This window comes from Mustela nivalis (genome assembly GCF_964662115.1).
Source record: "Mustela nivalis genome assembly, chromosome: 13".
In the NCBI taxonomy this organism is placed as follows: Eukaryota; Metazoa; Chordata; class Mammalia; order Carnivora; family Mustelidae; genus Mustela; species Mustela nivalis.
This window is the reverse complement of record NC_139032.1, coordinates 71,296,008-71,321,138: the sequence shown is the minus strand read 5'-3', so window position 1 is coordinate 71,321,138 and position 25,131 is coordinate 71,296,008. Positions and strand designations below refer to the sequence as shown.

General features: G+C 47.4%; 1 protein-coding gene across 6 annotated transcripts in view; it reads right to left on the bottom strand.

The window, feature by feature from the left end:
• PALM2AKAP2 (PALM2 and AKAP2 fusion) overlaps positions 1 to 25,131 on the bottom strand; it is a 448,736-nt gene that overhangs the window by 150,350 nt on the left and 273,255 nt on the right. The window contains exon 1 of one of the 6 annotated variants that reach the window (XM_082696847.1): positions 21,873 to 22,001. The exons of the other annotated variants lie outside the window; for them this stretch is intronic. The gene's annotated coding sequence lies outside the window, so the exon portion shown is untranslated. Of the gene's footprint in view, positions 1 to 21,872; positions 22,002 to 25,131 lie in introns of those variants that run through there. 6 annotated transcript variants of the gene reach the window in all.

The window sequence follows — 25,131 nt, the reverse complement described above, 5'->3', positions numbered from 1 at the left end:
CATACTTCAAGGGACAAGGAAATTATTCCCATAGAGGTAGCTCGTTATGGGTTGAACTGTGTTCCCCAGGAAGATATGTTGAAGACTTAACCCCTGGCACCTCAGAATATGGTCTTATATATGAAATAGGGCCTTTGTGGTTATAATCAAAGTAGGACGAGGTCATGAGTGTAGACCCTAATCCAGTATGGCTGGTGTCCTTACAAGAAGAGAAGGCCACGTGAAGATGAGGCAGAGATGAGAGGTATATTGCTAGAAGCTCGGAGAGGCCTGGAGGGATCTGTCCCTAAAGACTTCAGAGAGACCATAGCCCTGACATCACCTTGATTTGGGACTTCTGGCTTCCAAAACCATGTAAGAATACATTTCAACCCAGGAAAAAAAATGGTTGTATTAGCCATCCAGTTTGAAGCACCATGTTTCCCAGGGAGCCCTGGGAAACTGATACACAGCCATTCCATTTTTAACAAGTTCCATGTTGGAATGTACTCCTTGATACTGAGCTAAAACTTAGTGCAACTCCTAATCCTAGCTCAGCTTTCTGGAGTCAAGCACACACTTACTTCTACCTCTAGGAAACAGCCTTTAAGTATTCCAGGCTGCGAATACAGCCAGCAAGAGGTGTCTCTTTGTTTATGCTCCTGGACCATTCACATCCTGGTGCCTTCCAAAGCCTGATGCCTGGGGCGCCTGGGTGGCTCAGCAGGTTAAAGCCTCTGCCTTCAGTTTGGGTCATGATCCTGGGGTTCTGGGACCGAGCCCTGTATGGGGCTCTCTGCTCAGCCTGCTTCCTGCTCTCTTTCTGCCTACCTCTCTTCCTACTTGTGATCTCTGTCTGTCAAATAAATAAAATCTTTAAAAAACAAACAAACAAACAACAAAGCCTGATGCCTCCCAACACTTGGTCATGGTGACCATGGAGCCTTTCCCTATTTTGTCAGCGGTCGCCACAGCTACATTATTCAAAACATCCTCTGTGCCTTCTTCTTTGAGATATGAGCTAACGAGGCTTTGGTTTAAACTGCAACCCGGCATTCGGGGTGGCACTTGCTCCCACTGAAAATCCTCCCAAGAGACATTTTTCATCATCATCTTAAAGAAATATGATGGTGGTTAAGACACGATGAGAAGCTGTTGAAGGAAGAAGCAAAAAGGCGAGACACGGAGAGAAGTTTGTTAATAGACAACATTTAAAAAACATTCTGGCTCCTTCCCAACTGGGAATGCAGGAAGGTTTCCTCTCAAAGCTGGTCCCACCCCAAGCTGTACTTCTAAGTCCCCTATGTCCCCCGCAACAGGCAGGGACAGAGGGAAAGGGGAACTATTCTCAAGGACCCATATCCCTGGGCCTTAAGTCAGAGGAAGTTCCCGTTAACCAAAGATAAAGTCCTACATTAGTGGAAAACAAATTACTCAGTCCTGAGGGGAAATTTGGAAAACAAAGAGAAAGCCTTTCAACATCGTCTTCTTATTTTTTCTCCAAGAATAAAAATATTACCACAGACTCACAGGATTCTGGGCACACGCTGATCTCACAACGAACAAAAGGCAAGGTGTTCTGACAAAAGCGCCAATTTCTGGCAATGTCACAGATTCCAATGTACACTCCCACATTTGAATGACTTGTAGCTTTGGTCTGATGCCTACTGGGGTAAAGAGAAGCTGCTTTTGTCCTGTGTAGCCAGGAATCTTCACTTCTGCTTTGATGGAGAGTTAAATTTGGGAACCACTTCAAAGGTAGCTCTTGGAGCTTGGATTAAGACTCTGAAGGGCTGGTTCTAGATTCTGCCCTGGGGCTCATCTTTAGACGGGGGTCAATTTGAGGTCACTTTTGGGAAGTGCTTTGACAACACCATATGGAGACGCGCGTGCACAGTGCACCCACGTGTGCCCACATGCCGACGGGCCACACTTCCATTCTTCACGAGGACCTCTATTAGCCAAACCATAAGGAGACAACGGGTTAAGCCGTCGTGAACACAAGGCATTTGTTTTTCTCCAAAATTCTTTCCATCCTGGAGTAAGAAGACTTGAGAGGGGAAAACATTTATTTTCTCCCTTCCTTCCACAGATGTTCAGAGAGACAATTCCTAACTGACGTGGCAGTTCAGCATTTAGATGAGAATGGGGATCTCTGGAGACAGACCGGGTTATGATCTATGTCCCCACGTGGCCAGTGATGAAGGCGGTAGCCACCCATAGCAACTCATGACTTAGATGGGGTGGACCAGGTTTGAATGACAATAGCAGAGTTTCTCTGGGTGGATGTCCAGACAGCCCACTAAGAGTGGGGCATGACAGAGCTCTGCATCTCCTCACTCTTGCTAACCCCAACAGAAGTAAGCACCCCCGCTGAGAGTCTCTTACCAAAATAATGTATTTATTTTCTTTTTTCCCAAGATTTTATGTATTTGTCAGAGAGAAAGAGAGAGAGCACAAGCAGAGGGAGTGTCAGGCAGAGGCAGAGGGAGAAGCAGGTTCCCCACTGAGCAAGGAGCCCAATGAGGGACTCGATCCCAGGACCCTGGGATCAGGTCCTCAGCCAAAGGCAGAGTCTTAACCAACTGAGCCACCAGGTGTCTCCAGAATAATATATTTAAAACAGGCTATATGGACTGGTAAATATTGAGAAAAAGCTTTTTTGCTATCATCATTTTAGCTAGGGTCCTCCAGAAGAATGTTAGTATTCAAGGCAAATGGAACCGGGGCTGGGGGGTGGGGCACAAGAAGAGGGTGACAGCTTGAAGGAGGCCTCGTCTGCCAGCTTGACCACAAGTGAGCAGCCGTGGGGCATCCAGAAGGAGAGTGAGAGAGTGGCTGGAGCACCTTCTAGGGTTGGAGAAGACTTATGACAAGTTACAAGTGGATAGACCTAGCTGCTTGCCTTTCCAGTTGCTGTGGGGCAGGATGACAGAATGGCAGACTTGATGCTTGGGTACAGGGAGGGGGAGGGGCCATTGGGAGAAGGCCATTTGCCATTTGCCAAAAGGGTGTCCTTCTTGCTCCAAGTACCTGGAATGCTTTGGCGGAGAAAACCTCCCAACACGCTCCTTTACCCTTTTGCTTGCTTGCTTTTTACTACTTATAAATGTTGACATCTTATAAGGAAGACTTTGCAATATAGGCTTACTTCGTAGTTATGGTCTCTGATTCTAAAATTCTATAGCGATCGTTGAGTGGTAGTGAATGTCTTTGCACAACTACTGTATAAATGTAGTTGGCTAGGGGTTTTCAAATTTAGGGGATGTGAAACTCTAAAGAAACTGCAAGCAGATGAACTCATCCCAAATGGACTGCCTATACCTTGGTTATCATTAAAGAAACACATATTGAAACAATAATTTCATTATATATAACTTTCAAATTTATAATGATACCTAAAAATGATAGAGACTCAGCTTTGTCAGAGAGCAAGCACACTAAGGCATTTCAGGTTGGTACTGTAAAGTGATTTTGTCTTTTGAGAGAATAATCTAGAATACATGGAAGGGAAGTGTAGCAGAAACTACCTTCCTCTGTAAAAGAGAAACCATCCAACCCTGGTATGCTGCTCTCCTTTACACGGCCCTGTGTTTCACTAAATCAATCATAGGAATCCTATGCTCCTTGTTATGCCAGGGTAGGAAAGGCAATGGCCAATGAAACACTGAATGAACGATGCAAGAGAAGCTAGATAGGGTTCTTTGGGAAATATTTCCTTGTTCTTTAAAAGTGACATAGATGAAGAAATATCCCTCTCTTCTTCGACTGAACATTGCCAGATCTCTGGGGGTTGGTGATGCCTGGAATGTGGCAGCCATTTTGTGACCACGAGAACAGAGGCCCAGTGACACAGATGACTCCCTCAGGCTGGCAGAACGGAGACATGGAAGCAAGCTAGGCCATTGAGGATGTTACCATGTAGTGAAATTAATTCCAGAGCAGCCCCACTCCAGGGGTTATTGTGGGCAATTATATCGCTTCTTTATTGTTTAAGCCAACGGAGAGAGAATTTTCTCTTACTTGTAGCAAAAGCACTCCGGGAAGCTATAAGATTGTTTGTAGTCTTTGACCCAGTAATTCACTTTGGAGGAGATATATCAAAGTAGTGGCCAAAAGATTAAAATTTTCTCGTCCAAACTCAAAAATTCAGAGACACGTGTACATGAAAATCACACTATGAAAAAGAAAAGCAGAATATAAAAGGGTAGGTACACAATCCTAACAATGTAAATATTGCCATGGCTTGTACCAAACTCCAGGAGCAAATTGAACTTCATAGTGATAGCTTATCGTTGAATGCATACTAGGTTCTGTTTCTATAAATTATTATTCAGTCAAAATTTTTATTTTCAAAAAGTTTATGAGAAACGGCATCAGACCCCAAATATGAACTTTTTCATGAAATAAACAGCAGAGAAATAACTGTTGAAAAGTTAGGAAATGATTTAGGAAATGATTCTAGAACTAGTCATTTCATGTCTGTGATTCCGAGCCTCCTCCTTTGATGTAATTACCCATTACAATAACCCAAATGTATGAAACATCTTTTCAAAGAATGTCAAACACACAGACTTCAAAGAAGGGAAAGGGTAGGATTCTGGAGAAATGAAAAAAGAAGACCAAGGGAAAACAGTGCAGGGAACTGTCAACATCCCTTACACAATGGATTTCCAAAAATATGTCATAAGCACAGCCTGAAGCTTGGCTTAATTGGCACAAACACAAGGGAAATAGAGAATCTAAGTCAGAGGGGCTGTCACACTGAAAAATTGGTCTGCCTCTGCCTGAACATCAGAGAAAATGTGGAGCAGGGAAAATCCGGACGTGAAGGAACCCTATCAAATTTACATCCGATGGAAGGGCTATAGGAATATTTTTGTAGTAGGCAATTACGGCATTTTATTTTTGGAACTCCTCTTTCAAGTGTCACCAATGAGAGTGAATTCTGTTATGTGTATTGACAACTAAATTAGGACAGATTGAAAATCAAGGCCAAGAAAATTACTGTAATATTGGGAGGTTCACCTATGAACTACAGCAAAATAATACAAGAACACACATTCAACTACACTTACAGAAATTCCCCTTTCCCCCTAAGCTTTCCACAGCATGCTGTCATTCGGTTCCTCCAACACTGACTCAAACAACACCTTATATGAAGGCTTTGTTAAATATTAACATCTTTTTTTTTTTTAACCAAAGCTTAAGGTTAAATGTTTTCAGATCTGGATTTTGGTGGGGGTCAAATTTCTTCTGAATTTGATTAAGTATTACCAGTTGAATTCGGTTTAATGAGACGAAAAAGATGTCAGGTTACTGAAAAGTTGAAAAGTATGCAGTAGAATTAAAAAAAAAAAACAGCAACAATTCAGAGTTTTAGAAGACAAGGAAGCATATTCTACATAGGTATTTTACCTTGTTATAGATAGCAAATGTTTAGGGCAGGAATAGTCCACAGATGTGCCCTGCTTTCTAAAAACTTAATACACTAAATATCGGACAATGTAAAGCACACATTTTTAATTCTAAAAGGAGACACCTTACATTGTCTTTTAAAGGTCAGTTCTCGGGACGCCTGGGTGGCTCAGTTGGTTAAGCAGCTGCCTTCGGCTCAGGTCATGATCCCAGCATCCTGGGATCAAGTCCCGCATCGGGCTCCTTGCTCGGCGGGGAGCCTGCTTCTCCCTCTGCCTCTGCCTGCCATTCTGTCTGCCTGTGCTCGCTCTCTCCCCCTCTCTCTCTCTGATAAATAAATAAAATCTTAAAAAAAAAAATAAAGGTCAGTTCTCCATCAAAATAGCCATTTGATTTTAGCCACTCCAGTAGTGTCATTAAAAATAGAGAGGATTACAGATCTCTAAGTCAATGGAGAAGTTAACTCCAAAAAATGGTCCAGACAAAAAGGAAAGATGAGGTCATATTCACCTTTGGTGAATTTTTATTACCTCATCAGGATTCTTTTTTTTTTTTTTTAAAGGATTATTTCTTAAGTGATATTTCACCTATTGATGTTGAAAAAAGATAATTACTTATGGTGATTTATGCAATAATCTCATATCTCATTATTTGTTTTCTGTGCAAATGACCTTCTCGATGCCAACAGGTGCTCTGACTCACAGGTTTTTTTTTTTTTTTTTTAAGATTTTATTTATTTATTTGACAGAAAGCGAGAGGGAGGGAACACAAGCAAGGGGAGTGGGAGAGGGAAAAGCAGGCTGCCCTATGAGCAGGGAGCCTCATGTGGGGCTTGATCCCAAGATTCTGAGATCATAACCTGAGCTGAAGGCAGACCCTTAACGACTGAGCCACCCTGGAGCCCCTCACAGAGTTTTAAACCAGAATATCCTGGGGTGTCTGGATGGCTCAGTTGGTTGGGGAATGGCCTTTGGCTTGGGTCATGGCCCCAGAGTCCCTGGACCGAGTCACGTATCAAGCTCCTGTCTCCGTGGGGAGTCTGCTTCTCCCTCTGAGCTTCTCCCCTCTCATGTTCTCTCTCACTCTCTGTCTCTCAAATGGATAAATAAAATATTTTTAAAAAACCCAAAACCCAAAAAAACCCAATATCCTATGGTGGACACTCATGTCCAGAAAGCCCAACCTCACACTGAATACTGTGTCTCCCATCAGTGAGGGTGTCTCCAGGTCTGAGGGGCTCTGACTGCCACACGCAGGCTTCTGGTTGGTCCCTACACTGTAGATAACTGAGCCCCACTGGAAGATCAGTAAAATGGGCAGAATTTGCAAATAGGAATAAAGGACATGCACACATTGGAATATTACACAGCTCTGTGTGTATAAATATGTTCATATGTATTAACATGGAAAACTCTCCAGAACAGATCATTAAATACAAGAAGAAAAAAGATGCAAAATCCTGTAGGTAGTATTATACTTTTTGTATTAAAAAGGGAGGAGAATAAGAACATATTTTTGAATTTGGTTATATTTGCATACAGGAACACATGGGTAAAAAATCAACTCAGGGTGGTTTACCTTTTGCGGGGAAGGGGCAGAGGGGGTAATGGTGGGCATGCATTCCAAATAAGATATCTCATTGTGTACCTTTGTATCACATTTTCACTCTGAATCATGTGAATCTATCACATAGTGAAAAAACAAGTCATTTAGTAAGAATAAACTCAGCAACGGTTTTCCCATATCACAGTCTGTGGGGATAACTCATGAAAATATATTTTTTAAAGATTTTATTTATTTATTTGACAGACAGAGATCACAAGTAGGCAGAGAGGCAGGCAGAGAAGGGGAAGCAGGCTCCCCGCTGAGCAGAGAACATGATGCGGGGCTCCATCCCAGGACCCTGAGATCCTGACCTGAGCTAAAGGCAGAGGCTTTAACCCACTGAGCCACCCAGGAGCCCCAACTCGTGAAAATATTTTAAACCCAATGTTCACAGTTTGTAAGCTACTTAAAATGGTTTACCTACAGGTCACTTTGAAGGCCACCAAATTCAGGCTCAGAACTCTGTTCTGAGAGTCGAATGTCCACTTCTACTCCCACTGGCCTTGGCGATTCTAGCAGCCACCTGCTTGCATGTCTCTTCCAACATGTGCCTCCTCTGAACTGACTTTTGTACGAGGCAATCATGAAGCCAGAAGGACTTCCCTGACACACAGCGGTACAGCTGTGAGTATCTGTCACTGAACATTGAAAAACGAACCACAAATCCCTAGAAAGATCTTCTAAGTCATGTTTGACTTTTAAAAACTTTTTTAAAGAATTCATTTACTTATTTGGGAGAGAGGGAGCTTGGCGCGCAAGAAGAGGGGAGAGGCAGAGGGAGAAGCAGGCTTCCTGCTGAGCAGGAAGCCCGATGTGGGGCTCGATCCCAGGACCCCGAGATCATGACCTGAGCCGAAGGCAGATGCCTAACCCACTGAGCCACCCAGGCACTCTCTTTGGAATCTTTTATGTTTTATTGATGTTTTCCTAATTTCTGTTTCTGAGAGTCCGCTGAAATGGCTTGTGAGCTACTGGGGTAAGGACAAGAGAACAGGCAGATAGAGCAGAGAGGAAGGGAGGGAGTAAAAGCAGAGAGAGGGAACATGAAGGGAGAGACAGAGAAAGGGGAGAGACCGTGTAGAAACCGAGAAAGGGAAGGGGGCATGGAAGAGAAGGAGAAAGGCAAATATATCAACCAAAACCAACACAGTAACCAGGTGCCGGAAACCACGAGCACATTTGGTCACGAGAATACATGTAGGTTTTCAGGCGATCCCACAAAAGCCCGTTGAACTGATCAAAAGGACCGTTTTCTCACCCATTCCTGAGTGCAGAGAGGGTTGGAGGGAAAATGTTTTAAGTAGAGGAGGCCACTCCCGGTGCCCGGCTTCCATACCTCCCCCTCACCCCCGGCCCCGCCCAGGACTAATGGGGTCTTGTTTTCACGTAGCCCCGAGACCCTCAGTGGGCTGATGGCCCGCTGCCTCTTTTTCGTTAAGAACCAAACCAAACCCAACCAAAACTTTGCCTCTCTGCTCACCATCCTTGTCTCAGACATTAGGGAGAAGTTTGCTCGATTGCATGTATGCATTAATGACTTACTAACCTGCTCAGAGGCATTTTTCTGCTCCGAAAGTCCTATGCCAGCAGCGGCCGGTGGGGGCCAGGGGAACAGCTCAGACTCATATAACAACTCACAGGAAATGGCCAGACCACTGCCCATGCTCAGGTTTTCTGGCTCCCCTTCGAGACTTTCATGGCCTTAAATCTTAGCTGGTTTTTCAAAGCCACTTAGAATTTAAAGCAGCAAAAGTGCCTGGGACCCAGGCAGCCGACAAGTCCTGGCTGAATGTTTCTCGGTGTGGGCAGGATGCCGGGGGAGGGGGCGCAGATGGAGGTTATTAGCCACAGCTGAACCTGCTTCTAAGCTCCTGGGATGAGCCCAAAGTCTCGAGAGAGCAGAGAAGCAGCGAGAAAGCTGCTTGGTTGGCAGGAGCTGGTTTAGGGAGATGGGACCTGGGCAGAGGCCCTGGGCAAGGTGCTTACCTCTCCTGATCCTCAGTGTCCTAAAGGAACACTCAGAACCCTTTTCAAGTTGGATAAATCCTCCCACTTGATCTCCAAATCACCTCCAGCAAGAATTCTCCTCACATAAGAATTCGAACAATTTAGTAAGTAATTGAGGTCAGCTTAGCCCAGGGGCAGGCCAGTTTGATGACACCCTGTTCTAGAACGGAGAGAGGGGAGGACCACCATGGCTGGATGACTTTGTCCAAGGACACCAGGAAGGGATGAACTCATGGCCCAAAGCCTGGTTCTTTCCTCCATACCAAGGGAGCACCTTTTGTCTGCAGAACTCAGGGACCTCAGAACTGAGAAGAGTCATGGTGGACAGGCCTGTACAGGTATGAGGCACAGGTAAGGATCAGAGAGCACAGAGCAGGCCCCCACTCCAGGGACGCCGCAGTCAAGATAAGGTGTGACAGGGAGCTTAGTATGTGTGGTGTGGCCTTTCCACCCTTTTAGGAGCATCCCAAGGACACTTGTGTCTCTCTGCTGGTCTTCAAAAACTGGCTTGCCTTTGGGGAAGGCCTGTGGCTGTCCAGACTGGTCTGAGACTAGGGAGGAGGCCTTAATTCAGGTGAGGGATGTATTCAGTACACAGACCTAAACCACATTCTCTACTCACCTTTCCAAAACAAGTAAACACCCCAAATCCTCACTGGTTGTTTTTCAATGTATTCTTGAATTTGAAGGGAGTCTAAGGGGTATCCTTAATCACCATTCCCCAAACCCAACAGTACGATGGGACAGTGGCAGGATGGACTTTCTCCTACTTCACCCCTCTGTTTTACATGAAGAGTTGAGCTCGAGGGGCGCCCCTCGAGGGGCTCAGGAGGATTTTCCATGATTGCTCAGTGAGTTAAAGCCTCTGCCTTTGGCTCAGGTCATGATCCCAGGGTCCTGGGATCGAGTCGCACATCAGGCTCTCTGCCTGGTGGGGAGCCTGCTTCCTCCTCTCTGCCTACTTGTGATCTCTGTCTGCCAAATAAATAAAGAAAATCTTTAAAAAAAAAAAAAAAAAAGAGTTGAGCTCCATCCCTTGTTAGCTTCATGCATGGGGATAGGGCACTTCCTGGACACATGTTGTGGCCAAGCGTGAGAAATAAGCATAATAAAGCCAGGGGCTAAAAAGACGCTCTTGGAGGGACAGGCCCAGAGAAAGGTCATGCCTGTTTGGAGAGGACAGAGACAATAGCCGACAACTTTAAACCTGGTTTACTGAATTTCTGCAAAGGTTGGTGCGGTGTGTGTGTCGGGGAGGGTACCAGCATTCATTCCCATTGCCAACGGAATGGGACACAGGGGTGACAGGGAGGCCATACTCCTGCACAGAGCTCCTGAAGCCATCCGTCTCTCAAATTCTTCCTCTCCCCTCCTCGCCAGACTTAAAATGGAAGACCTGGACCAGAGAACCACGTGGAAAAGATAGAAATAATCAAGGAGCCCGATGACATCTGCCTGCTGTCCTCCGTGCCACCAGGCACCAGCTCACACCACTCGGACAGAAAAATGGAGACAAGTGTGTCCACAGTGACAAGGCCAAATGGCTCAGGAGGATTTGCCATGATTGCTCCATTTCTTTAGAAAGCTCTGGAAGCCCCAGCGTGGGGTAGCACGGAGTCCCAGGGAGAAGGTCCAGGAAATCACAGGACAGGACATGAAAGGATCCAGAGGAAGCAGACAGAAGCCACAAGGCAGACTAATATTCCTCCGTGAGATTATTCTGCAAAGGCTGGACGAGCCCGAGTTGGTACAGGGAGAAAGTCCTTCACGTGGCCATGTGAGCAAGCTGGGGACAGCCACTAGACACGATGTACGTGCTTTTTCTCAGGGAGCTTTACGAACAGCTTTGAGAGTGACTGGCTGACCTGGAGTAAGGGTGAATACTGGGCATTCCACGTGGCCAACTCTGTTGAGCGCAGGCATGTTATGGAATATGTAAGTGGTCACAAGTTGGCTGGGGGGCACTTCAGTGAGCCTGGCCGGAAGAACCTAGGTTTTCTTTGTGATCCTCCTGCTCTACCTCCCGCTGTGACCTGCAGAAATTCCTACCTAGCTTCAGCGACATCTATGGCATGTCTTAGCCTGCTTTCTAGACTGTGAACTCCGGGAAGACTGGGGTTTTCCGCGCTTATCTCTCTCGGCCTACTGCAGCTGCCAACTCGGGGCCTGAGGCTGAGAAGACACACATCCTTCCAACCACTCACCCACACACCTGTGGGGTTCATCTTCCTGCCCAGCATCTCCTCCACTGTTTTCTGGAAAATGCCCCTTTGTTCAATCCAACATTATAGTTGGAGGGAGATCTCACATCTTTAAAAACCTATCCCCCCTCATCCCAGATTGGACATAGGTAGACATCTAAAAGGGCCAAGGGCTCTGGTCCAGGGATGGGCAACTAACCAGGCTGGGCCACTCAGAGCTCTTTCCAGAACCCCAGACCCCTGTCTCCTTGCTCCTATTGCAAGGTGGGGCTGAAAATGGAGGGCTTGATAGTCGATGGCAGGTGTGTCCCCAGCTGTGTGGACAGAGCCTGCCTGAAAGGCTGAGGCAGTGGGGAAAGGGCCACAGCCAGTGGCATTTGGAGCCTTGTCCGTCACGCCTGCAGCTCAGCTGCCACCCCGCCCATCCTGTGACCAGGCTCTGTGAGTCAGTTAAGTGCCCAGTTCTCCCAGTCCAGTTCAAATTGTTTGTCACTTGTAACACCAAGACTTCTGACTAAAATGTGGAATGAATGACTAATTGGTAAAATTAAGCCCCCCGTGGAGCCCGGAGAACCACCAGGAAACCCGAGATCGTCACGCTCTTCCTCCCTCACTTCCTCCCTCTCGCTGCTTGGAGTCCATGTCCATCCAAGAAGCACATCAGGCTTGGAACAGAGGTGGTGGGACATGGGGCCACCTCATCACTGAAGTCCACAGGAGCAGGAATATGAAGAGCCTGGACAATCAAGAAGGTCAGTGCAAGTATCAGAGAAAAGAAAGCCCCTAGAATAAAAGGAAGGGTAGAAAACTCAGCAGTGGGTTGATTCTGATCTATGTACCAAGAAGGAAGCATTTTCTTTCAATTACCTCCTGCGCTCGTGTTTCCCCTGCAGCCAAGGAGCGCACTGCTACACTGTTGCTGGATTCTATAGAATCAACACATAGAATCAACATGGGTTCTCAGTGTCTGGTTCCTGGACCAGCGGTCTCAGCATCACCCGGGAATTTGTTAGACATGCAAATTCTCGGTTCTGCCCCAGACCTCCCAAATCAGAATCTCTAGGGGTAGGACCCAGCAATCTGTTTTAATAAACCCTCCAGAGGATTCTGATGCACAAGGACGTTTGGTTTGAGAACCTCTGGTACAGGGTTTGGCTCAGTTTGTGGCTCTGGTGCCAGGTTTGTGGGTTTTGCTGGGACCACAAGATGCTCAGTGCCCCCTGGGTTTGCATTCTGCGTCAGCCACTTACTATCTGTGCAACCGTGAGCAAGTCACTTAACATCTTCAAGCCTCATCTTCCTCTGTACAACAGAACGAAGAGTGGTAGCTGCTCATTGTTACTTTGGGGATTTAATGAGATAATGCACCTAAAGTATTTAGTTGCATACCCAGCATACAAGGTAAGCACTGAATAAAATGCTGGTTATTTGTATGATTTTGTTGCTGCTCTGATTCCGTGGTAGGGCCTGGGCTCAGAGGAGCAAGACAGGACCTCTCCCGAGGGACTTGCTCCTCTAAAACACTTCCTTGCTGCAGCCTGTGCTTGTTCTGTCTAGCGAACTTCTACTCAACCTTTAAGCTCTTACCTCCTTTATGGTGGCTTCCCTTCCTCCTCCCCACTGCTAAGCATCCTCCATTCAAAGCCATCAGACTGCCCAGACATAAACCCTGGCCCTGCCTCTTCCTAGCTCTTTGATCTTGGGAAAGCTGTTTCAGCTTTCAATGCCTGATCTGTAAAATGAGATGGATAATTGTATTTACCTATAGGGTCGTTGGGGAGATTCAATGAGGCACGATGTGCAGAGATTTACAACAGTGGTTGGCATACAGTAAATGTTCAATAAATGTTAGTTCTGTCTCCTGGAGCTTACCACTCTGCAGGTATAGGACAGGTATTGGGAATGAGTGAATGGATATGGGGCAGGACTAGGTCTGCAGTGAGGTGAGCTTGCCTTGGGTATAAAACTTAAAAGGCACAATGAACTTAGTTCCGATAAAGCTTGGAATCAGTCCAATTAAAAAGGGGTTGCAATAAAACTTTATTTATAAACACAGGCAGATGACCCATGGCCAGAGTTTGCTAGTTTGATTTTTTTTAAATATTACATTAAAATATTGTTCGTCTTGATTACAGAGGCATGGGATATGGGACACGATGGCTTAATCTGCTCTTTCCCCTCTGGCTGAAACTCCAAACACAGGCCCTGTGGTTCCCCAGCAATGTGGAACTCTTCCTTGCTCCCCCAGGGGTCTCAGGCTCAGCAAGGAAGTTCCTGCCCACAGCCTGAGGCTGAGTCTGTCTGTTCAGAACAGGCTCCTTTTTAAACTCCAAGACTGAATTTTTAAAAGGAGTATAAACTCAAAGCGTATCAGTCTTCAGACAAAATTTAAAAAGAGTGTTTGTACATATTCATATAATATATATGTGTGTGTATATATATATATACACACACACATACATGTATGTATGTATAGGTATATTTAGCTTTGTGGTTATTTTTTAAGATTTTATGTATTTATTTGGGAGAGAGAGAGAGCAAGAGACAGCATGAGCTGGGGAAGAGCCAAGAGGGGGGGGGGAGCAGACTCCCTGCTGAGCAGAGAGCCACACGGTGCTGGATCCCAGGACCCTGATCTCATGACCAGCGCCAAAGGCAGATGCTAAACCCACTGAGCCACGCAGGCGCCCCTTTTGTGCTATTTTCCGAAATTTTCAAGGATGTGTATGTCTGTAACTGAACCGAAAATAGAGTCCCCTCTTTCCAAAACATTTCCTTGGAGATGAGATGTGTGGCCAAAAGGCTCTGCCATGGAACACACGCACTCACGTTCCAGATGCCTTGCGTGTCCTGAGGGACGGTCCGTGGGGGCTCCGGCTTTGTGCCGGGTTCCGCGTCATTAAGAGGCGGCCAGTCTGAGGCTCTGGTGCCGTCTGTGATTCAGGGGCAGTTGCTCAGTAGGTAACAGGCTGTGTTCATAGGGACAAGCCAAATGCTGCCCCCCACCCCCACCATCCCCATGCTCTAATACACAGGCAGCTGTGTTAAGAAAGGGGTTTTTTGGTTTTTTTGTGTTTTTTTGTTGTTGTTGTTTTTACAATTATAGCACACTTTGCAAACCGTGGAAGGGGATTTCTTTCCTTCTTCTTTTAAATGACCACGCCTTTAAAATGGAAACCATTCGGGGAAGTGAGAGTGCCCAGCTCCAAGGAGCTAGCAGCATGTGTCATCACGTTGATTCAATCAGACCAGAGGCAGGTTTCTCTTTCTCTTTCAGGCTGATGCCAAAGTCTCCAGCCTTTGCCCTCTGTGGCATGTGAGTCTCTGAGTAGGTCCGCTGTGGCTGGCCGAAGCCCCAGGAGAGGCTGGTGACGGTTTAGGATCGACAAGGTTCATTAGCCACGAGCTGGGCACATGCCCCTCTGCACCGAGCTCCCGGGAGTGCCCTTGAGAGTTCTGAACCCCAAATTGTTCCCAACACTCACCCTGCCAGACAGACAGGAGCCATGTGCCTTGTCCTTCAGCTCTCAGCGACTGAGCTGTCACCAGAGACATACTCCCACCATGCCTCTTCACTGTGCCCCGATCTCCCTGGGGAGGCACTGCTCATGCGACACAAGCTTCTTGCTGGTCTTCCTCTACCACTGGACTCTAGACTCCACAAGGGTAAGGCAGTGCCTGCCTTGCACGCCGCCAGGTTTCCAGGGCCTAGCCCGGTGCCAGGCACATAGTGGGTACTTGGTAAATGTTTCCAGAATGACAACACCTATGTGAATATGAGCCTTCAAGCAGCTGCCGCTGGGGCTACAGCTGGCCACATGCCCCTGGAGCCAGCTTCAAGTCTGATAGCCCCATTCATTCCTGGCTACCTCCCCAGGCAGGTCCGTGAGCCACACCAAGCCTTAATCCTCCACTCCATAAATCAGGGATAATAATACCCACCTCGTAGGGTTATCATGAGACTAAAATTAGACAGCACTCATAAAAACATGCGGCAGACTGGATTTTTCTCCCCAGTTATTTTTTGCCAACCCTCTAAGAGGATTATCCAACCCTCACCGCTGCCAAGAGGCTTCCCTTGCTGCCCTAGGGGTGGTTTACGCTCCTACCCGATGGATGTGAGGCTCGGCCATATGACTTGCTTTGGCCAATGGAACACAAGTGACACAGGCCACATCCCAACGTGAACCTCAACAGCACCGAAGGGCTCTGGCCTTTTTCCTCTGATGGGAGAATGCTTGGAGAATGGAGTGTCCCCACAGACGGGCTGCTCCTTCTCCGCGAGTCCTGGAAAGAACGCCCTCCAAGCAGAGTGGGCAGCCGGCCTGCGTCTGATATAAAGTATGAGCAAGAAGGAAGCCCATCCTGGGGCTGCTTGTCACGGCAGCACGATCTAGAGAGAAAGCTGGCTGATACACGGTAGGAGTGGGTAGGCCTCTGAGCAATCAGTGCACACACTGTAGGCCTTCTCCCAGATCACCCAGTGCTTTGGGTTTGTTGGGTTGTGACATTTAATCACCAGCATAAATTCAAGGTGGCATTTTGTGGCATAAAAAGGAAGAGGATTTTTTTTTTTTTAACTGGGATGCAAGGCTGATGGGACAGCAGTGTCGATAGCCTACAGACCCCATCCAGGATTTCCTTCATGAATTATTCATTCTAGCTCATAGTATTTTGTGTTATTGAGCCTTTTTCCTTATGTTTATCAAGCCATTATCGGAGAGCAGTGCGCTAAGCCCAGCGCTTAATCCTCACAATTGTGCCGTAAGATGGGTGATACAGTAAGGGCACACGGCGCCTGGGGGGACATGAGGTTTGCGAGCCGTCTCCCCACAACACTGTGCCAGAGTCTGCAAAGGTTAGCATCCCCATGGCCCTTCCCATAGATCACCAGTGGGGTCAGACGTCCCCACCTCGGTTTCCCCTTCACTGGGCCTCTAGGCTGGGAGGTACTGACATTATCCACAATTTACAGAAGAGGAAAATGAAGCTTTCAGAAGGAAAAAGCATGCCCAGGGGCATCCAGCCAGTCACAGAAGAGCCTGGATAGGAAGCCAGCCGTTTCCCACGTCAGAGCCCCACACCCTGCGTCGGTATCTCTTGTGTTCACCCACACGCCGTGGTACCTTCTACCTCTGCCTTCAGCCTGAGGAAAACTCAACCTCAGCTGCACAGGCCTTCCATTTAGAGTGACTGTTCAGCCTGTGCCGTCAGGCCGTCCAAAAAATACCCGAGGCTAAGGAGTAGTTTGAGAAAAGTGGTAGTGTGGCTGTTGGGATGGGGCTTTCAAGAACATTCCTCTTCTAACTGACACCTGTATTTGGCCAAAGTGAAGCTTGCTGCCCTTACACTTGCAGGTGGGAATGTGGACCTTGCGAACGTTTATTTATATGCCCTGCGTTAAGTGCCGATGCTATTCAAGTGTTTGGGACGTGGTCCCTGGTCCTTTAGGATTTCCCCCTTAGTAAAGAGACAGATGTGCCAATAATGAACTAGAGGACAAGGCCTTCTAAAGAGGGAGAAGAGAAGGGAAGATGAGTAGATGTGGAGGAGAGAGATGAACTCTGGCCAAACATCGGGGCCAGCTCCAAGGTCTCGGTCACATTCACACCTGGCTTGGTAGAATGAGTCATCTTTCACCAGGTGGGAGCTCAGAAGAGCCTCTTGGAGGAAGAACATGCCCAGAGCAAGTAAAACAGTCCGTACTGGGGCAGTGTACCATGCGGCGGATCATAATGTCTGGAAACATTGGATGGAACCAGATTTTGAAGGGTTGAAATCCCAGCCTATGAAGATCTGGTTCTAAACTCTGAAAATATCTGAATACCTGCCCAGAAAGGGCTCAGATCGGAGAGGCAATTCAAGTCTTTCTTGAAGGTGTGGGAGTCTGGGGACAAAAACCTCCAGTGGCCTGAGGTTGAAAAACATACTCTGGACACTAAGTCGGGTATCAGCTCGGAGGGCAATCAGACCGCCCCTTCTCCTGAAGCTTAGAGTAGGATAAACGTGGCTGTCTGAAGCTGAGCATGAGTGACAAGATGGATCCATTCCCTGAACAAATATTTATTGAGCACCTACTATGTGCCAGGCACAATTCCAGGCATCCGGGAAACACCAGGGAATAAAAATCCCTGCTCTCCTGAAGTCTTCATTCTAAGGAAACATTTTAATAGTACCCAGCACCACTCTGCGATTATTTACTAGTTACTAACTTGTCTAGTCTCTACAACCACCCCAGGAGATAATGCTATTATAATTGTACAGATGGGTAAACTGAGGCTCAGAGCTATAAACTCATCCTGAGTCGAGGCGGTAAGTGGCAGGGCCAGAAAGCGTTGGCAGGCAGTGTGCTCCAGAGGCAGGCTGTGGGCCCCTTGCTGTGTCCTGTCTCTCTGTACCGGAAGTAGTTGTATAGGGGGCTGAATTCTAGTTTCTCAGCTCACTAGGAAAGGCTGTCCCTGCTTCCGTCTTCTACTTTAACCTCTTTGAAGAGTCTATACTCACTAAGCATCTCATTTTTTGAAAGATTTTACTTCTTTATTTGAAAGAGCAAGACTCATGGGGGGGAGGGAAAGAGGGAGAGAGAGAATCTCAAGCAGACTCCCCACTGAGCAGGGAGCCGGATGCGGGTCTTGATCCCAGGACCCTGAGACTGTGACCTGACTACGATCCTTTTAGAGGTAAGGAGGCACTCTTCCTCCCTGAGTGTTCTAAAGCCATACTCTGCAAAGTGTGTGCCTCCCCTGTTTATGGCCCTCCACAGTCAGGCACCTGTCTGTGACAAGGTGAGTCTGCAAGTGGGGAGAAAATATTTAGACACTTTTATAACAATCTGCCGAATCTAATAAAAATGGGCACTTGTAGTCTGTGTTTCTTTTCATTTTTCTAATAATTTCTTTCACTGTACTTCACAAAACTCTCATTCTGGGATGAACTGGAAGTTTAAAAAGAAGAAATTAAATCTGATTCTTTACTAAGATTGTTAGAGAAGCATTGTTCTCAGGGAGTTCAAGTTCAGGGGCTGGGTGGATTGCATCCCTGAGAACAGAGAGACCCTATTGGCAAGGTCCAGGAAACATCTGTGGGGGTGCTTCCTATGTGTCACCCTCCTTTCCATTGCTAGCAGGTGGGTGGATTTTGTGCTCTCTTGCTTGGAGGGAGGGGGGACAGTGGCAGAGCTGCTTTTGGTCAGTGGGCCTTCAGATCTTTTGCAAAAACCAAAATTCATTAAGGAAATTAAGCTGGGCCTCCTGGTGGGGGGGTGGACACTTTCCTCCCAGAGCTGAAGAGGGGAGTGCTCAGCTAGGCTGCCGCTGGCTTGGGGGAGGAGAGTTGTGGGAAGCAATAATGTGGTGTTCTTAGGGAAGCTGGCTCCCAGCCTCTGCCCAGGTCCTCGTCCCCAGACTGTGCTCAGAAGCCACACAAGCTTCCTGAAGGGGCTGTGGGGGGCCACAACAAGGCATCCGAGGACACATTAGGGGGCCCAGCGATGGGGGGGCCTCCCCTCCACCCGCCATGGCTGGCATGGCACCCCCGCACAAGCCTGGGTCAGAGGGAATCCCAAGAAAGACTGAGATTGACTTGCCCACCAGGCTGGCAGCTCTGAACCTCAGAGTCCAGTATCATTTGAGTTAAAGAAAACAAAGAGTCCCTTCTCCATCTTAGGTTTGTGGAGTCATCATTATACCCACTGACTTTGAGACTGAATTTAGGAGTTTCAGTGAATGAGAAAGGCACTGGAGGGTTAGGACAGAGTGGGTGGGGCTTCTCAGGGTGAGCAGTCCCAGAGGTGAGCCAACCTAGGGACCCTGTTCTATCCCTGGAGGAGATCCTGAGATCATCTGTGTGCAGACTGAAGGCCTGCCAGGGACAGCGTTTCCTGCCGGGTGAGCGGACAGTGACGCACAGCTGCGCGGGTGGCCCTGAACGTCCCTCTGTAGTCCTTGGGGCCTCCCTCCCCGGTTCCCTCATGCTGACTGCACACAGAGGCCCCAGGATCCGGGCCACTGGGAGCCACTCCGCGTGGTAGATGCTGAAGATGGACACAGACCTGGAGGCTCTGTCAAAAACCCACACTCCCCGCCCCCACCCAGGGCACGATCAAAACCTCCAGGCTGCCCAGAAGTCCCCACAGCTGCCTGAGGCTGCTCTGCCTAGAAGTCCCCAGAGAAAACCTTCTGCTCAGAGATCGGGTAACTCTTGCTCTTAGTGGAGACTGTAAACAGGAAATGAGGAGAACTGCTTAGAAAAGAGATAGCATTATAGTCCAAAGAGGCGCTGTTGATTTTTATTTTCTCCAGAAATTCCGGTTTCGGTTTCCAATCAGTGCAAGTCAAGGAGGATTCCCAGCCCCCGCTGGTGCAGGGGCCCGAAGCTGCCCACAGACCAGACCTCTAGGGCCACCAGGGCCTCTGAGCAAACCAGGAGTCCCTTTCTCCGGGGGAGCTACGCCAAAGAGGCTAATTCTGGGGGCGGTTTCCAGAATTTCTGAGTCTCGGTCCTAACCCCTTCCCCATCCATCCATTCATTTACCCAACAACTAGTTATGGGGTCTGTTTGGGTACCAAGCGCTGCGTGGGACTATCGTGCTGGGTCTGTTGCAGAGAAAAGGACCGTGTCCTTGCTTTTGTGAAGTCAGTCTGGTGTTGGACACAGACACCCAACTATTCACACGCCCTCCTGCGTGGAAGGAGGGATCGAGTCCTGCAGGGTTCCTGGGAAGGAACCTCCACTCAGCCCACCGCGTACCTCAAACCCCCAAATCTGAACACAACCAAGCTGGCTGTCCCTGGTGTACTCATTCTCGGTTTTCTGTCCCTGTTGGAGCTTCCTGAGGCACAAAGCCCTGGTGGGTTTACGACATGTCTGCAAAGGTCTGGACCCTTTTCCCTTCAAGACAAGGAGTCGAAGGGCTCCCCCCTCATCTATCGCTTGGCTTTCGTGAAACGCTTCTTCTTCTTCTTTTAAAAAAATACTTGTATATACCCCATTTCAATGTTTGGATAGACAGTTATCTGCCCTCATCACTCAAAATAGTTACTGGCCGCCTGCATGATGTTAGGTCTCAGCAGTGACAACATGAGATACACCAACCCCATCCCCCGTAGCTCTTTTTCAACAACAAACAATTCCTGAGGAGCAGGTACTTTGCTGGGCTTAGTCACATATGGGGCCTTATTAAACTTTCAGATCTCCAAAGAAGAAAGCAGTCTGATAAGATGTGGGAAAAAACGAGACTCAAAGTAAAAGGATGGGCCCAGGAGGTCCTTTGCCCAGAAATGACAGAGTTGGGATTGCAACTCGGATATTTAAAATCTAAGGCCAGAGCAGCCCTTTCTTTTCATTCAGAGGTACCTACTGGGTCACTTTTTTTTTTTTTTTCATTTCTTTTTTTGGGGTGAGAACTTTTAAGTTCTAGTCTCCTCAGCAACTTTCCAGTATTTAATACAGCCTTGTTAGGTATAATCACAATGTTATGCCTTAAATCTTGACTCACTTCTAACAAATCGAATGTGGTATAAGAATGCTGTGTGACTCTGGAGGCCAGCTCAGAAAGTTCTTGCGGAGAGAGCACGGGTAGATGTCCTGGCTGATGGCCCCAGCTCAGGTCCCAGGGGCACCACCTGCCAGACAAGAAAGTGAGGAAGGCTTCACGGTGAGCTCAGCCCCACACCAGCTGAGGACCCCCGAGTGAGAGACCTGGAGCAGAGCTGAACTGCGAGAGATGATAAGTCTAACAATGATAATGAACTGTTTTGGCTGAAGCTACTAGGTTTGGGTGATTTGCAGTGAAGGATAACCGGAACAGTGCCCCCTTCCGGAAACACTGGTGGGCCTATATTCCTCTGCAGCCTTGCTACTCCCGGGGTGCCCGGCTGACCAGTGGCATCTGACCACCCGGGAGCTTGTCAGCCGAGCAGACACCTGGGATCCACCACACACCTGCTGAGCCCAGTCCCGCACTGTAATAAGACTGCCAAGTGTTTCACATACGGCTGAGGATTTAAGCAGCATTGTTTACTGTATCTTTTTTCAAAGTACAGTTTTTTAAATTCTTTTTTAAGATTTTATTTATTTATTTCACAGACAGGGAGAGAGAGCTTGCACAAGTGGGAGGAATGGCAAAGGGAGAGGGAGAAGTAGGCTCTCTGCTCAGCAGGGAGCCCAGTGCGGGACTCGATCCCAGAACCCTGGGATCATGACCTGAGCCAAAGGCAGACACTTAACCGACTGAGCCACCCTGGAGGCCCTAAAGTATAGTATTTTAATGCAATGCCTATAAAAATTCAAACACAAAAAATAATGCAACAGACCACAACATACCTTTACCAATCAGATTTAACAGATAATTGCAGAAAGTATATATTCTGTTCCAGATGCTGGTTTAGTTAGTTGACACATACCAAATCATTTAACTTGATGACAGCCTCGCGAGAGAGCCACTATGATAGCCCCGACCTCTGTATGTCATAGATGAGGAGGTTGAGGACAGAAAGACTAGGTCATATTCTCAAGGGCACACAACTCACAAGCAACAGAGCTGCTATCTGAACGTGGGGGCCTGGCTCAGGGGCTTAATTACTCTTTTTCTGGCCGCTTAACACTCTGCCACCTCTTTCCCTCCCCCCCCACATCGTTTATCAAATCTCCCTTGAAACTGACCTCCAGGTCCTCCCTTCCTCTCCTCCCCACGACCGCCATCTGAGTGTACCTAGGGCTCCTCCAAAAGCACCCGGCTGGCTTCCACCTCTCCCGCGGCACCTCCCCATCCGTTTCCTGCAGCACCTCGATGAATCTGCCCGCAAACACGGTGCCCACCATCCTCCCTGCCCAAACACCTTTGCTGCCTCTGCTCAGCCTGGCAGCCCACCAGGTCGCCCTGGCAACGTAGTCCCGCCTCCAGTCTGCAACAGGAAACGGAACAGAGCACACAGCACCACCGGGCCTCCATGACGGCCCACTTCCGGTTTGCTTACGCATTTCCTGCTGCTTGGATTAGCCTCTTCTTGCCTGGTCTCCTGGTCCTACCAAACCGTGGTTCAGGTGCTGCTCTTTGGCTATTGGTGGTTTAAAGGATGAACTCCTATCCCTGAACACCTAGTAGCATCTTGATTCTTTCAGCTTTTTTCCTCTTCATGGCCACATACTGCAGGAGGCATTTACTTTTTATTGGGCTTCTAAATATATAACTTAAAGGTATAGGTTTCACCATTTTTAAGTATATGATTCAGCGGCATGAAGTACATTGACAACGTTGTACAACCATCACCATACCCAGTTCCAGAACTTTTTTGTCAGCCCCAAACTGAAACTCTGTGCCCATTAAACACTCACCCCCTATTTCTCCCTTGCCCTCTGCTCCCGGTAACCTCTATTCGACTTTGTGTCTCTCTGAATTTGACAAGTCTCGTTACCTCATATCATGGAATCATACAGTATTTGTCCTCTCTGGCTTATATAACTTAGCGTGATTTTTCAAGGTCCATCCATGTGGTTGCTTATATCAGAATTTCATTCCTTTTTGAGGCTGAATAATATTCCATTATATGGGTAGACCCCATTTTGTTTATTCACCTGTCAATGGACACAGCTGGCTACTGGAAATAATGCTATTATGAACACTGGTCTACTGTTAAAGTCCCTGCTTTCAACTCTTTTATGCATGAAGCATTAAAAAAATCTATTCTCAGAGCAAATCTGCGGTAGGGATTGTTAGTTCTACTTCATAGATGAAGAAAATTAAGGCTCATGGAAGTTAAGTCACTTGTCCAAGGCCACATGTCTGGGACTTAAATATTGTTTTCCTGAGGATTTTGATTTCACTAATAAATGCTGGTTCTAGATGAGATGAGAATCTAATTTATTGAGGATTCCATAACTGTAGGTGCTATGTGTGATCTCTGTTCATTCTGAAGGTAATGACAATAGTCAGAAACAGGTGGGAAAATGACATCCTGCATCCAGCAAAGATAAACTAGAAAAGGCTTCTCTTCCAGCATGAATCTGGAACCTAAGCCTTCTGATGAGTCAATGAGGCCCTGAACATACCCTTGCCATGAGGACTGATTCTGCAGCACTGGGGGAAACCTCTGTGGTCTACGTTATTTGCCCTAGTCAGGAGAAATTTTTGATTTATGGTTGAGGAATAGAAATAGCTGGACAGTTTGCCTCCAGAAGCAAAGTTGTCCTCAGGTCCAATGCCCCTGGTTCTCAGATGGCTCGGGTATAGTTAGATCTCAGTATGATGGGACCTGATGTTTAGGTGGTAGATGATGGCCAATCTTCTAGGCCTGAGGGGTTTCCTGGGATGCAAGCTTTCAGAACTAAAACCAAGAAAGTCCCAGGCAAACAAGGATTGGCCACCTTGACCTAACCATCATTGTGCAAGAAAAAAATTTCCTCTTGTTCTGTCCCTTCCTTTCTTGTTCCCACTCGTTTAGACCTAGGACACCCCCCACACACACACACCCCAACTGGACTTCCTGATTCATTTTCTGTCTACAGCAGCCCCCCAGACACACTGTGCACTGATCAAAAGTCTTCAACTTTTTTCAGCACAAATTGCTCAAAGCAAGTGCCACACTCCCAGGCCTGTAAGGACCAGACAGGTTATGTCAATGGTGTAACATCATAAGAACTGATGGGGACTGCAGCCAGTTCCTACTTTAAACTACCAATAGTCAAGGAGCAGGATTTGAGGCAGGGTTTGGGGCTTAGAGCAAGTATACAAATGGAAGCCACATAAATGTGTGTCAATATTTAAAAGTTGGAAATCAAGAACTAAATTATTAAATAAACTATCTTACCTCCCCCTAAGTTGGCAAATATATTTCCTGCTGACTCAGAAGGCCCTGTTCAAACTGTGTACCTGCATTCCTTGGAGCCCCAGGTTGAGACCAGGTGTATAGAACAAGGTCCTCTGACCTGTTACCCACATTCCTTCTCTTATGGCTTCTGGCTCTGTCCTGCATCCCCAGTGGCCTTGAAGTCCACAGTGGACACTCCAGGCTACACTTCAGAGTTACAATCTGCCTGTTACAATCTGCTCCCCCTTGGTAGACCCCTCAGTGTGTCCCCACCCTTGGAAGGCCAGACCTAGGGAAGAGACTCATATAACTTCTGGAGGAGAGCCTGGGCCATTTAGGCAGAGAATTCTGAGTCCTGGCCTCTGGAGCAGGAGAGGGGTACAGGTTCTGAGGGGTCAAGTCCCCTTGAAGCCAAAGACTTCTCTTGATATAGAAAAGGGTATAGTCAGAGCAAGGCTCTACTAGTCCAGGGCTCAGGAGAGGGGCTCCTCTTGCTTGGGTCTAAAGATGGTACTGATTAGGCCTGCAGGAAAGCAGGTGTCCCATCTAAAGGAGGCAGCTGAACACAACTGCAGCTAATTCCTGCTTCCTAGGAATGTGGGCCCAAGTGTGACTAAATACTTTGCTTTTTCAAGAGAAGATAAAACTGTGGAATGTTTAATAAATTCACATTAAAACCAAGCCTCCCCCACTGCAAAAATACCCTGTGTGAGTCAATACAGTAAAGGCCAAGCACAGTACATCCACCAATCTGTCCTTGAACTTTCAGTAACTTCTTCCTTGAGGAACACCCTGTCCCTCTACATCCTGGCCTCAAGCCACTTCTTGCCCTCCATGACCTCAGTTCCTTCAGTCTCCTCCTGTTCTTCAAAATTAGATGAGCAGACACAGCCTGAGCTTCCCACTTCAGGCCCTTGGCTTTAATCAATGAGTTCCTTCTGTTTGGAATGCTCTCCCCCGGGTCTCATTCTTGCTTACTGACAGCCACACTCATTCTTCAAGAACAAGTGCAAGTCCACCTCCTTCAGGATGCCTGCTCTGGTGATACCTGAAATTCTGGACCTAGGGTCAGGAGACCAGAGTATTAATCCTGGTTCTACAATTTTACACAAGTC